Genomic DNA, 14,517 nt, shown 5'->3' with positions numbered 1-14,517 from the left:
ACTCAACAACAATACTAACACTCAATGTCATTTTTCTCGCAAAAGTTTGCACTCAACAACACTTTTTGTTGCTCAAAATCCTGAAGCTATATTGCTTTAGCCCTGCTACAAAGACGACGTTCAATGGTGCTTTGTTGTCGTTCAGCGCCAAAACATTCACAAAAAGTGACGTTCAACGGTACAATCTATCGCTCAACATCCTAGAGCTAAAGTACTAGCAGACTTATAACATAAACTGGTGCTCAACACCACTTTGATACAACTCAACGTCGTATCAATTGACAACAAGTGGATTTTGTGATTTTAAGTGAATTTTAACCTAATAAGTTGATCAAATTAGTGCTAGTTTCTCAATGCATTGATTCAAAACAGTTTTAAACACGAAAACTTGTCTAATTGCTTAGATTATGAATTATCTCGATCACACAAACCCAAGCACAAGAATCATGAACAAATCATTCAATTTAAAACAATCATACACACCGATCAAATTCATCAATATGCAAAACATTAAATTATCAAACTCATGAAGACTAAAAAAACTAACTTCCCTTACATGACCAAGGGCTTATAAGACCTTAACTCGCGAAACTTCTCCCAAGTTGCAGATGCTCTATCTATATATGGAAACATCACAAGAACGATAAAGACATACTATTATGATCATTGGTCAACAAAGACTTATATAGATGCATAAAAGGATGCATGTAAGTGGAAGAAGACTCACTTACATGAAAAAGAATAAACAAAAAAGGACCAAGAAAAAATGTTGAAATTCAACTTATTAGAACAAAGAAACTAATCGATCCAAATTGAAGAACTTGATGCAAAAATCAATCTCTTAGTCTCAATTATTCAATCAAACAAATAGAAAGAAATAACTCAGAAAGAAATCAGAGAATTATAAAAAAGCGATTTCTAAAAAGATAAAATGTTTAAAAATAATAAAACTCATGTGTAATAAAACTATTTATATTAAAATAATCAAATTTTACTATTTTTAAATCATTATTATTTTTAAAATGTAATTTTTTTAACCTTTATATTATCTACTTAATTGTTTTACCTAAACAAAACTTAAATTAGATTGTTGTTAAAAAAAGTTTTAGTTAGGTAAAATAGAAAATGTTTAATAGCTTATTTTGTCCATAGTTTTGGTCCGTTGTGTCAATTAAGTCCATTTTTTTTAAAAAGTGTCAATTGCATCTTCACTTGAAAAAATTTGTCTCGATCAAGTCCCTTCTGTTAAATACTCATTTTCTATGCAAGATAGTTTGTGAGTACTTTTTCCTCTGCACCTCTGAATAAAGTGATACAAAATAAGTAAAAAGTTGTGTCTATATTGCATTTTGTTTTGGAATTATTACTTTATTATTTTTTTATTGTATTTTTTTTTTGTATTGTAAAATATTCTTAGGTCTCTCGTGCCCAACAAACAACCTAAAAAGTCGTTTTCAAAGGTTTTCAACAGATGAATAATTACCTCATTTAACACGATATATTGAAAAAGTGACAGAAAATTTAATTTAAAAAAATATTTTTAGTTGTATAGTATAAAAAAAACTTAACTTTAGTAGCTGTTAAATCGATAAATTAGTTTTAATTTTCTTAAATGAGAATTTAATATGTTTAATCTGTAAGAGTAAAACGATTTGACTGCAAAATGTATAAGTTGACTAATTGAGTACATTTTCAAATAGGAAAATATTTCATGTATCTCTACATCTCACCCATTGGAGAGAGAAAGTAACATATGTTAAAAAAGATAAAAACTGTATAAATTTATGAGTGATAAGGGAGAGATTGAAAAGACTAGCGATGTACAAAAATAGTTTATAAAATAAAGAGGTTTATACGTATATATTTCGTGAAATATTAAAGAAGTAAATCAGGAATTTGAACGACAGTAAAAACATAATTTTCTTGATAAGGTAATATTTTTGTTGAATTCAGAATGAGATGATTGCGAAACAGCGTCACGTAGCCATTAACAAAGAGATTGAAGACTGGAAAAGAGTCGAAGAGAAGTAGATAATTAAGATGATAATGATAAAAAGATGAAAACAAAGAAAAAGAAAAGGGACTCGAGTAAACGACGGTTGAAGACATCAGCGGTGGTACCCCGTAAGTGGCAGGGTGGGGGAAGTTTTGCATCAGAGGCTTGCAGATGAACTTCACACTATTTCCTCATTTTAGAAAGCGAATGATAAGAAGAACTAAACATACACAACGCTTTTCCTCCGCTCAGTTTCAGCTCCTTCACTTTCTTCCTCATGCCTACACCTTCTTTATCCACCATCACTCTTCTCACCACCTCCGCTACCTGTTCCCTTCCCACAACTCATGCGCCCTCCTCCGCCACGCGCACCGCCACCCCGAGCTCCTCCGACAGCATGAAAGCATTCATCTTCTGCTCAGCGTAAAGCGGCCACGCCACCATGGGAACGCCGTTCTCCACGCTCTCCAAAACGGAATTCCAACCGCAGTGCGTCACGAAACCCCCCGTCGCAGGATGTTCCAGGATCTTGGCCTGCGGGGCTCACATGGGAACCACAACCCCCACCCCCTCCGTCCTTTTCAAAAACCCTTTCGGCAAGTAACTCATTGCAGCGTCACCGCCACTCGCATCACCTTCGCAAGGTGGCCGCACCACCCAAACAAACCTCTGCTAGCTCAGCTCTAACCCCAACGCCACCTCCCTCATTTGGTTCCCCGACATTGTCCCACCGCTCCCAAACGACACGTAGACCACCGACTCAGCCAGTTGCTCTTCCATCCATTGCAAAACGCCACCCTTCTTTCCATCCTCCGGTTTCTTCTCCACCCTTCTCACCAATGGTCCAACCGCGTACACCTCTTCCTTCCTCTCCCTTTGTAAAACCGCCCCAAAATCCCATCCTCTGTCAGCGCCTTCGTCGTAGCGGGCTCCAGATCTTGCCACGTGTTCATCAAAATTCCATAAAAGAAATACAATAAAAGAATAATAAAGTAGTAATTCCAAATAAAAAATACTATAAAAACAATTTTTTACTTATTTTGTATCACTTTATTGAAAGGTTCAGAGGAAAAAGTACTAACAAAGTTTTGCACAGACAGCAGAGAGAGAAACAAAATTTAACCTTGAGTATTTATCGGAATGAACTTGAGACAATTTTTAATAAATGAGGATGCAATTCACACTTTTTTAAGAGGAAAAATTTAATTGACACAACTTACCAAAATTTAACCCCGAGTATTTAACCGAATAAACTTGATTGAGACAATTTTTAATAAGTAAGGATGCAATTGACACCTTTTTAAAAGGAGAAATTTAATTGACACAACTTACTATAAACTTGATTTAGACGACTGTTTCTGATTTTTTTAGTTGGGTTTACAATATGGATGGCAGAAAAAATGTTGGAATGAAAGAGAAATAGTTGAAAGGAAGGAGGGATGTGAGTAAGAGTTTGGGGGTTTCTTGTTTTTTTAGGTTTGAGAATGAAAATTATTCAAATATCATTGACTTTAAAACTTACAATATATAATATGAGAGTATTTTTGTCTACTAAAATCCGATACCCATTAGTAAAATGTACCAACTAAAAAAAGAGAATACACAAATTAGCAAATCCATATATATATATATATATATATTTATAGTTTAAAGAAGTTTTATTTTCTTAATATTGGCTGCAGTACACTGAAGTGATATATTTACTGCATATACTTTTTTAATTTAGAAAAGAAAAATGTTTGAGTTAAGATTTTAATTTTTTTTAATGTTTTCTTAGAAAACATGAAATATCACATTTAGACTTTCATATTATATGAACAATATTTTTCAACTAGACCAATAAATATTTTAGATTTTTTTATTATAAAAAGTCTGAGAGAATTCGATCCTAATTTTTATATAACATAAAGTATGACTATTCTGTTCAACTAAGAGAATCAATGTCTTATATTATTATTTTTTGTTAAGGAAGACAATTTTCTGTTTTAATATTTAATTAATATTTTTCAGGATTTTTTAGGAAGAAGTCTCCCCACTATTTAAAAAATACACACTCCGAATTAATTTAAAAACGATTTTTAAAGAACTCGTGATTAAAAATATCCAACTGCACTTAAAAAACCGCAATCTAAATTGAGTTGGGGGGTTTCCCATCCATTTTTACTATTCAAAATTATTCCTAATTAAAATAAGGATTGTCTTCACCGTTACTGTGTCAGCTACTGCTTTACTATTGCGGTCTCTTCCTTATTTATGTCACCATGTCATTATTATTGATGCACTTCTATCAAAAAATTATTTCCAAAAATAATATTACGTGTTTCAGAAAATTTATTTTGAAAAATATATTTTATATGTTTTGAAAATTTTATTATCAATATATTTAATGTGTTTTGAATTTTTTTTTTTAAAAATTCTGTTTCAGAAATTTTATTATGAATATCATCATATTCCAAAAATTCTAGATAACTTATTTTGAAAAATTTTCAAAACTGGGAACCGAAAGTCATTTTTACGAAGAATGAGAATTGTGAATGTGCAGTTACAAATTGTAGGAGTACAGGAAGAAAAAGTCTTCAAAATATAACATAAAACGCAACGGTTAGTGGTTGCTTTTCTAAACCCTAATTCTAATAGTACCCTAGTTTCAGTGACAAGGGGTTTATGTTATGGTTCTGCACGATCAACAATTTGGGATCGGCAGGAAATTGAAGATTCGGAATACAAACTGCTCTCTGCAACCTTTGGTTGGTCGTGCCTTTGGTACGGATTTTCAACTGGATACCGCTCCCGACGGGCCTTGTCCTTCTCCCGCACAAGGTTCTCTCTTGTTCCTTTTCATTTACTTACTTTTGGCCATTCCCATGTTGAGTAAAGTGTTATTTGATATCGCTGTGCATTCACGTCTGATTATGTAATGTAAAGTAAACTATTTTTAGTATCAACAAGTCGGTAATCAGAGTGTGACTGTTAATGGAGGTAATTGCTGTAAAAGTCAATAACGGTAATTTGTGATTAGATGATGATAGATTAAAACTACATTTCGATTTATAGATAGTTTTCTTTATTTTTCATTTGCCATTGTTAGTTTGTGTTTTGGTGTTTTGTTATTGCTTTGTTCTGTTTTATAGGTTGTAATTTGTACTGGGTTCATGTGAGATGTATCTTTGGTGGTGACCATTTTTTTAAGTTGCTGCCACGTATTAGCTGGGTTTGGTGCCGCGGTGTTTTTGTCTGCAGGGGTTATTATAGGGATGTAATTTGATGATAAAGACATGTGGGGGGAGGTGGAAAAGGTACAACGTGTTTGAGTTGTTTGGAATGGTTACTGCTGCAACTGTATCAGTTCACTTAGTACAAGCAAATATGTATGGAGATTGCCCCATATGGGATGAGTTGTCATGGTTTTTTTAATTAGTTTAGATGGATTGTGAAAGATTTTCCACTGCAAATATTCTTGTTATTGCTTCAACTCATATTCCCAAAAAGGTAGTTCCAGCCTTAATAGCTCTGAATAAATTCAATACATGCATTAAGATAAGAAAGCTTCTCAGTCCAGAACCACGAAATCACTTTTTCACTTTTCTCATATACTAGAGGATTTCACTTGGAAAAGAAAATGTCCCATACTAATGGATTTGGGTCCACAACTATGGGTTCAAACTTACGGATAGGGTGCCTTAGTTTAAGGATGAAATGTACGGGTGGATCTGCCATGTTTTGCATTGTCTCAAACTTTTTCTCATCCTTGTAACACTTTGATTGTTCGTTTTTAACACCTTGTGCTCAAGTCTGGTTTCAATAGTTTTTTGCCTCTTCATAAAGAAAAAACTTTCACTGTTCCATTTTATGTTATTTTTGTCATGTGAGTGATTGAGTGAGGTAATCTGTGATTATTTGTGTGTATTTTATTCTTTATGGTTCATAATGCACTTTTCTGCACTCTACCATTGTTTTCTCTTCCTCTAACATGTGTGGTTTCTCTCTATTTGCAATTCAGTTAATGTTAATAATGATGAGGAAACAGGAGATGGACATGGGAATGGTGAGTTGAGGGACAGAGTTAATATTAATAGTGCTGATGAAGTAAGATGGTGCAGTGAATATTAAGTCAAGGGACAATCCTGCATTGGTTGACAATAATACTGCACAAAGTCTGACTGGTGAAGATATAGAAGCCATGAGAAGGTGAGTTCATCTTCTCGTGGTTGAATTTCTGTTCTTGGTAATAGCTTAGAAGTATTTTGACTAGAACAGTAAGTATTTGTCATTATCATTTCCCCCCCATTTCAATTCACTTGCCTTTAATTATTGTGTGCCTATGATGGTGTTAAATATACTCCGAGATTCATTTCTATGATATAAACTTCGATCTGAGGCACTAGCTTTATCTTCCTTGATGATTTGTACAGTAAAGTGTTTTAATAGTTTTACTACGCTACTTGTGGAGCTAAAACTTCTGTTATTTTGCCTATTTTTATTTTTTATATTTGTTAACATGATTGAATTGCAACAGTGATGTTGTTGGTATAAGTTACTGCATGTGATTGCATGGCTTATGATCTAGCTTCTGCTGTCTTGTGTGAATATTTAAAGACCATAATTAGAGATTGTAAATATTTTAGTCATACGCAGATGCCGAAAAAAATAGACAGGGACATCAACACTCCAAAGGAGAATGTTGACTTCGTCTAATGGGAATCTCTCTGATGCGTGTGTATTTTTCGGAACTTTTTTTTAAGGAATTATTTGCATGGGTTGTTTCGAGTCATTATACAATTTGCAAGTGACGATAACATAGACAGGGACATCAGTACGTATGCTAAGGATGGTGATTTGTCTTTGGGACTCTCTCTGATGCATAATGAATTTTCATGATACAGAACTAGTTTGTAACCAAGTTAGTACTTATGCTAAGGATGATGAGTTGTCTTTAGGACTCTCTCCGAGGCATAATGAATTTTCATGATACAGACGTAGATTGTTAGCCAAGTTAACTTTTGTTGTTCTAATGTGTTCTAAAATTTTTATTACCTGATGAGGAATTTTATACAAAAATTTAATTTGGTATAACCCCAATCTTGGGGTAGCATGCTCTAAATGTTGTGTTGGTAAGTGTATGTGTAATATTGATAATTGATGCTTCTAGCATTGATTTGGCCAATGATGTATCATTTTGCACGTATTATCAGATCTGTTTTTGATGATATCTAATTGTCACTACCTCTTAGGCCACCTTTTTGTTTGGTTATGTCATTTTGTATAATACTCTGTGTTTTGATACGAATTAGTTATGTTTTAACTATTGATTCTTTCTCTGTTGTGGGTTTATTTGGTTGGTTTTTCCGTGGTTATTTGTGTTTTTTTGTTTTATTACTTCCTATTTAGTGATTTTCGTTTAAAAATTAAATCATTCTGATGAATGCAGCTGTTATACAATTTTCTTCGACTTTTACCAACTGCTGTAAAATTGGTTCATTGGATTTTTGAGCTGTGGCTATTGAATGATTTCTAACTTGGTGGTCCTTGTCATATACGCAGTTTGCTCATGTATTGAGATTATTTGTTATTGAAAGTCACTGTTGTTTCAATAAAAATAACAACTTCCTTGGCCTCTAAATTTGATTTTGTTGTCTGTATTTTATAAGCCTGGTGATTGCCACTAAGAACGGAGATTTGAAGATGCTTTTGTCGAAGTTTGATCAAATTCGGGCTCCAAGAGCATCTCAAGAAATACAATGTTTATATTGGTATTAATGAAGGCTTGTAATATCTGTTAAAGTTTTGATTATGTAATGAAAATGATTGTGTTTTGGAGGAAAGTATCTGCCCCACACGTTGGCGGATATGATTTTGAAATATGTTTATGAAGATTTCTTAGTTCATAATTTTTTAATCTGTCTGATTTTTGGCTTGTTAGGTAACTGTGAGAACTAGACCATATATTTCTTTGGTTTGACCTGTTAATGTTTAATTATATGCTTTATAACATGTTTTTAAATAAACTGACATAATACCTGCAGGGGAAGTGTCTTAGCCTATTTTCTCATGATTATTTCTAACTTATGATTTCGCCCTTTTAATATTGCATTTACAGACAATTAAGGTGTATTCATGAAATATTTTAATTTTTGTTTTTTTCCTAAATTTTAAATTGTGTTAAAATTTTTCACATTTCGTTGTCTCATTATCTTTTTTCCCCCATTTTAATTCACTTGCCTTAATTGCTGTGTGCCTGTGATGGTGTTAAATATACTCCGAGATTCATTTCTATGATATAAACTTCGATCCGAGGCACTACCTTTATCTTCATCGACGATTCGTACAGTAAATTGTTTTAATGGTTTTGCTACACTACTTTTGGAGCTAAACTTCTGTTATTTTGCCTCTTTTTATTTTTTATATTTTTTATCATGATTGAATTGCAACTGTGATGTTTGTTGTTCTAAGTTACTGTGTGCAATTGCATGGCTTAAGATATTGCTTCTGCTATCTTTTGTGACTATTTAAAGACCATAATTAGAGACTGTAAATGTTTTAGTCGTACGCAGATGACGAAAAAAATAGACAGGGACATCAGTACTCCAAAGGAGAATGTTGACTGTCTAATGGGAATCTCTCTGATGCGTTTCGAGTTCCATTATACAATTGCAGTTGACGATAACGCAGACAGGGACATTGGTACTTATGCTAAGGATGGTGGTTTGTCTTTGGGACTCTCTCCGATGCATAATGAATTGTCATGGTTGATTGTTAGCCAAGTTAACTTTTGTTGATCCAATGTGTTCTAAAATTAATATTTATAACTTTTATTAACTGATGAGGAATTTTATCAAACATTTAATTTTGTATAACCCCATCTTGGGGTAGCGTGCTCTAAATGTTGTGTTGGTAAGTGTATGTGTAATATTGATAATTGATGCTTCTAGTATTGGTTTGGCCAATGTTGTATCATTTTGCACGTATTGTCAGATCTGTTTATGATGATATCTTAATTGTCACTACCTCTGAGGCCATCTTTTTGTTTGGTTTTTATGTCATTTTCTCTAACACACTGGGTTTTGCTACGAAGTAGTTGTGTTTTAACTATTGATTCTTTTTCTGTTGTGGGTTTATTTGGTTGGTTTTTCCTTGTTGATTTGTGTTGAAGTTTTGATTATGAAATGGAAATGGCTGTGTATTGGAGGAAAGCCTATGCCACACGTTGGCGGATATGCTTTTGAAATATGATTATGAAGATTTAATAGTTCATATTTTTTTAATTGGTCTGACTTTTGGCTTGTTAGGTAATTGTAAGCTTTAATTCCATGATGTTTATATTCAAAACTTTTTGGCTTGTTAAGTAATTGTGAGAACTAGACGCTAAAGTTTTTTCGGCTTGACTTGTTAATGTTTAGTTATATGCTTTATAACTTGTTTTTGAATAAAGTAACATAATACCTGCAGGGGAAGTGTCTTAGCCTATCGATTGTCCTTTCTCATTATGAATTCTAATTTATGATTTCCACGTCCTTTTAATATTGCATTTACAAACAATTAAGGTGTATTTTATGAAATATTTTAAATTTTATTTTTTCCTTAAATTTTAAATTATGTTAAAAATTTTACAATTCGTTGTCTCATTATTTTTTTTGTCCCATTTTAGTTCACTTGCTTTTTATTGCTGTGCCTATGTGGTTTTAAATATACTGAGATTCATAATTCTAAGGATGGTGATTTGTCGTTGGGACAACGATGCATAATGAATTTTCATGATAATCTTGGAGAAATGGCCTAATGTAATTTCATTTGATAATGAGTTAATAAAATTCTTAAGATAAACTCTCTCAATTGCTGGCTCTAAGCCACAATTACAATGTTATTGTTAGAATCGCTGCAACGGAATTATTAGCGTGGAACAAACCAAGAGGGGGTGAATTGGTTATATACTTTTATTGTGCCTTTTATTATTTTTCTCTTAATTTTTCTTACTGAGCAGATAATTAAATATAAATGACAGAGTAAGGGAAAGAGAAAAATTGCACAAGTGATTTTATCCTGGTTCAGATCACTTGGATCCTACGTCCAGTCGCTTATCTCAAACAAGATAAACCTTTTTCACTAACACAAAACAGTTACAAATATTAATCATAAAGAAAAACAATTTGTAAGAGTTTAGAAATACCACCTCTCTTGAAACCACAAGAGACGAACTTACACTTTCTTTGAATCTTCACAAAGGATGACCACCTCCTTCGAATGCTTCATGAAGGATGATTCTCTTCCAGGCACTTCCTCGGATACACCAAGGATGAACAAGCTATTCCTTTGTCACCGCAATAGCACTTCAGGACTTTGCAGACAAGAGTTTCCTTAGCTTCAACAATCTCACAGAGTTCTCAAAGAGTTCAGAGTTTTTTAGCACAAGGGAAGAGTTCTTTTTGAGATAAAGAGTGAGCCATTTTATAGACTCAGCCTAATACCCTTCCATTCTTCGAAAACGGGCCATCTAACGCATTTAATCGATTAACACAAGTATTAATCGATTACAATGAGTACAACGACTAGTTTTTCAAATCTGAAACCCACAACGGCTAGTGTTAATCGATTATTAGGAATAATCGATTAACTAATCGATTATTATTAGCTTTAATCGATTATTACAGGGGCAGTTGGGTTTTCAGTGCCAACCTCGTTTTAATCGATTAAAATTGGGTTTAATCGATTAAAACGACTTGTGGATGATTCTCAACAGTAAATAAATCAAATATAAATTACAAGAATCAACCCTAATACATATTTGAGCACTATTACATCAACTTTGATTATTATAAAAGCTTTATAAAATACAGAGATCTTCAATTTGTCTTTATGGATCTTGACTTGTGCAAATCTGTTCATCATCAAAACTTCATCTTTGATTTTTGCTAACAGTTATGCCAGTGTATCAGTGGTATGATGTGTCTATGGGACTGTCCGTCGTTGAAGGTCACAAGAAAGTATTATATGCTGGGTTTCGTATCCTTCCACAATTCATAAAGAGTCTTTTTAAGCAAAGGTGTTAATGTAAACTCTATTTTGTAAAATGCAAGTGGTTAACTACCTCTACCCAAAATAATTTAGGTGTGGAATTCACATTTAACATTGTTCTACCTTCTCTTGCAAAACTTTATTTTTTCTTTCCACAACACCATTTTTAATGTGTTATTCTTGGAGTGGAAAAGTTATGTGCAATTCCTAGATTTTCAAAAGGTTCACAAAGATCTTCATGTGCCATAGCCTCTGATCTTCTTGTGTAGTCATAAGGCAGGACACCTTTTGAGTTGTCAACTCATCCATGTCAATCTTGTACATATTTCCTTGTCTCTTCATGATGAATAAGTGTGTGTTATCATGTTTATTTATAATACATTTATTTTTATTAAAGACTACATCACAACCATTTTCATATAATTGGCATATGCTCAATAGATTATTCAACCCATCAACTAATAAGACATTGCTAATGAATAAAGTAGATATGAGACTTACCTGTCCAGTTCCTATGATTCTACCAATCTCCTCCAAATATTACATTTCCTCCTCTCTTTAGTTGTTGGTATAGCAATATAGACCTTTCTCCTATCATGTGTCATGAGCACTCATTGTCCAAGTACCATGACATGGGTTTTATTCGTAGAGTTGAATATATCTTCAATGGTAGTTATTTTTTATTTAGTTACTCAAACTTCTCTGGATCCTTGAGGTTAGCTCTTTTATAGAAAGGTCTTCCATTATTAAGAACAATTTTATTTTTCATTTTACTCTCATATTCAGTTCTTGTTTTGTCATGTGATTTCATAGAACTCTTAAGAAGCATAATCAAGGATTTTTCATTTGATCTTGACTGTGTCAAGAGTTTCCTAATGGCAACATTTTTAGCTTTTATGTTTTCTATTTCATAACTATTTATCTTATGGGTTGTTAGTCTATGTTTTATAGAGCCAAGAGTAATTCCTTTTTAAGTTTCTTATTAGCTATAGTTTGTTCTTCTAACTTTTTCTCTGGTTCTTCTTTCTCTTTACTTAAACTATTATTTTCTACTTTCAATTTATCATACATTTCATTGGCTGTACAAAGTTTGCTTTCTAGTTCTTTACACCTTTAAAGTTTTCTTTTAATGTTTTTCATACATCTTTATCAGCCTACCATCATTGGATACAACTTCATAATATGCATGCCTAACAGAGTCAAGGTTAGAAAGGTCTACCTATTCATCACTAGAGTTGTCTGGTGAGTTATTCTACGGATCTGTCATGAAGCCTATGTGTGCTTCCTCTGAATCCGAGTTAGACAAGTTCATATCCTCCTATATTGCCATGAGATCGTTACTCTTCTTGTCCTTTTCTTTGCTCGCCAGAGTTTGGGACATTTTTATCTATAATGCCTATGATTTTTGCATTCAAAATACATAATTTTCTTTTTATTTTTGCTTCTGAATTTCTTATTTTTGTTATAACCAAGCTTCTTCAAGTTTCTCTTAAATTTCCTCATTTAGGAAATTTATTTCTTCATTTATCAATCATATAGAACATTTCCTATTTCTTCTTTCATAGTAGTTATCATAAGAAAATTCTTTTGAACATTGTAACTCTTATAATTAATTTTCTATTTCAAATTATCAAATTATTATATTAATTTGAATGTTCTATAAAGATAATGAATGAAATCACTTAGCCAAATAACACATGTTAAGACTCATTAAAACTGCATTGAGTTTTACAATTTGAGTCATCGAATGCCTTAGTCGTCTAGTGGTTGAATTGTCTTAGATCCTCTAATGTTGGAATTGGTTTTACAAATCAAAATAATAAAGAGATTTTTTTTTTCAATTTTAGAAAACCATATATATCACCATTTGAGACTTGTTTCCATTTTTTCAGAAGTGGTCATACATCAAACTCATGTTATATTAGAAGTCATGGTGTTCCTAACGAGAAGTATGTTTGAAATTCCAAAGAAAATCACAATAGTGTTAATCCTAAAGGACGCAATATAGTTTGGGTACCAGAAAAATATTTTTAATCTTTTTTGTAGATATATCTTGTAGTAAAAAAATGTGTTATCTTTATAGTGATTGTTAAAGACATGGTGAGCAGAACTTGCTTATTGATAAAAGTCTTAAAATAACTTTGAAGGTAAATTTGTTTAATTTGTTTTGCAATATTAATTACATATTTTTTTATTATTCTTGCATTCATTACAATATTTCATGAGACCTTCATAGTTTGACTTGTGTTGTTTTTTTTTTTGCATTTTATTCAATTATATTGTTTTGTAATCAACTACCTTTTAAGCTTCATGTCAACTATCTCATTTTTTTCCTATAATTGGATTTTGGTCGTATCAATTGTTCATACTTTATTTTATAATTGATAACAAGTTCTTTTATAATATGCATTGGATTTTTGTCTTTAATGTTTATTCCTATGGGGAGTTTGTATGGCAGATATTGGTGCAAAGTGTTATAGTTGAAAGTGCTAAAATTGATAATGTTGGTGATTAAATTTTACTTTTAGAATTTCTCTATAATAATTTGTGTTTTTTGTGATGTTAATATTTTTATTCATTTCTCATGTATTTTGATTACCTTTTCAAAATAAATATCATGTTGCATATTAATTTATATTCTATTTCATTACTTTGTTTATATTTATTTTTACATTTTGACCATGTCCAAAGGGGAGAAATGTGTTTGTTTTAATTGTTTTAGGAATTAATCTTATTAATTAACAACACAAGGTAGTTTTGGTTGGCTATAATAAAAAAAAAGAAAAGATTGTTAGCAAACATAATATGGTGATTTGATGTTGGATTCACCTTTTGTTGGTTTCTCTTTCCATGGTTTATTATCATAATTTGATTAAAATGTAAATAATATGAATCATCATCTAAGATAATATTGAATAAATATTTGCATTAAAAAACTGATTCTGTATTATTTATGGATAAAATAATTGATTATGTTAATTAAAATATAATTTTCATATATTTAACAAATAATCAATTATTTCAAATAATAATGGATTATCTTAAAAATACATCAATTTTTAAATAATTGATTACTTTTAATAATAATAAAAAATTTAGGTTACACGAATAACATATTAATCAATTATGTTTAGAAGTAGTTGACTATATTAATCAATTACTTCAAAACTTTTATAAAATGAAAACTTTATCTTTCACTGTATGCATTCTATATTTATTTTGAAAAAAAGATATCATTGTTATTTTCTGAAAGAGTTATTCTAAGAGTATTATATATTATTTCTCGTTTGGAAAATAAGTGTTCAAGATTCATCAAAGAAAGAAGGTAATCATGCTATAGGTTTTTCATTATATAATCAATCATAATAATAAGTGATATCTTTCTTTTATTTTTCTTATAATTTGATTTGAATTCCCTCACTAGTATGTGGTGTGTTGGTGTAAATAATTGAGTTTTGTCATTACTTTTGTAAATGTTTTTGAAGAATGTTTCAAAGAGTGATTTACATATC

General features: G+C 31.5%; 1 long non-coding RNA gene, 7 other non-coding genes and 1 pseudogene across 8 annotated transcripts; 8 read left to right on the top strand and 1 right to left on the bottom strand.

Annotated features, from left to right (window-relative positions):
- Positions 1–1,963: 1,963 nt before the first annotated feature.
- LOC108334924 (anthocyanidin 3-O-glucosyltransferase 5-like) lies at positions 1,964–2,961 on the bottom strand (annotated as a pseudogene).
- A 1,623-nt stretch (positions 2,962–4,584) lies between these two features.
- LOC108318833 (uncharacterized) lies at positions 4,585–9,012 on the top strand. Its single transcript, XR_001831712.2, has 3 exons — positions 4,585–4,816; positions 5,997–6,184; positions 8,538–9,012. It is a non-coding gene; the product is annotated as an uncharacterized LOC108318833 (long non-coding RNA).
- LOC128194570 (small nucleolar RNA Z267) lies at positions 6,309–6,381 on the top strand. The gene has a single exon (XR_008245945.1). It is a non-coding gene; the product is annotated as a small nucleolar RNA Z267 (small nucleolar RNA).
- On the top strand, positions 6,625–6,712 carry LOC128194573 (small nucleolar RNA R44/J54/Z268 family). Its single transcript, XR_008245948.1, has one exon. It is a non-coding gene; the product is annotated as a small nucleolar RNA R44/J54/Z268 family (small nucleolar RNA).
- On the top strand, positions 6,776–6,860 carry LOC128194574 (small nucleolar RNA R44/J54/Z268 family). Its single transcript, XR_008245949.1, has one exon. It is a non-coding gene; the product is annotated as a small nucleolar RNA R44/J54/Z268 family (small nucleolar RNA).
- Positions 7,155–7,230, top strand: LOC128194581 (small nucleolar RNA snoR122). Its single transcript, XR_008245956.1, has one exon. It is a non-coding gene; the product is annotated as a small nucleolar RNA snoR122 (small nucleolar RNA).
- On the top strand, positions 8,225–8,297 carry LOC128194571 (small nucleolar RNA Z267). The gene has a single exon (XR_008245946.1). It is a non-coding gene; the product is annotated as a small nucleolar RNA Z267 (small nucleolar RNA).
- LOC128194572 (small nucleolar RNA R44/J54/Z268 family) lies at positions 8,541–8,626 on the top strand. The gene has a single exon (XR_008245947.1). It is a non-coding gene; the product is annotated as a small nucleolar RNA R44/J54/Z268 family (small nucleolar RNA).
- LOC128194576 (small nucleolar RNA R44/J54/Z268 family) lies at positions 8,644–8,728 on the top strand. Its single transcript, XR_008245951.1, has one exon. It is a non-coding gene; the product is annotated as a small nucleolar RNA R44/J54/Z268 family (small nucleolar RNA).
- Positions 9,013–14,517: the final 5,505 nt, after the last annotated feature.

The sequence above is a fragment of the Vigna angularis genome, chromosome 10, assembly GCF_016808095.1.
Source record: "Vigna angularis cultivar LongXiaoDou No.4 chromosome 10, ASM1680809v1, whole genome shotgun sequence".
NCBI classification, from domain to species: domain Eukaryota; kingdom Viridiplantae; phylum Streptophyta; class Magnoliopsida; order Fabales; family Fabaceae; genus Vigna; species Vigna angularis.
This window is presented reverse-complemented; position numbering and strand designations above follow the sequence as displayed.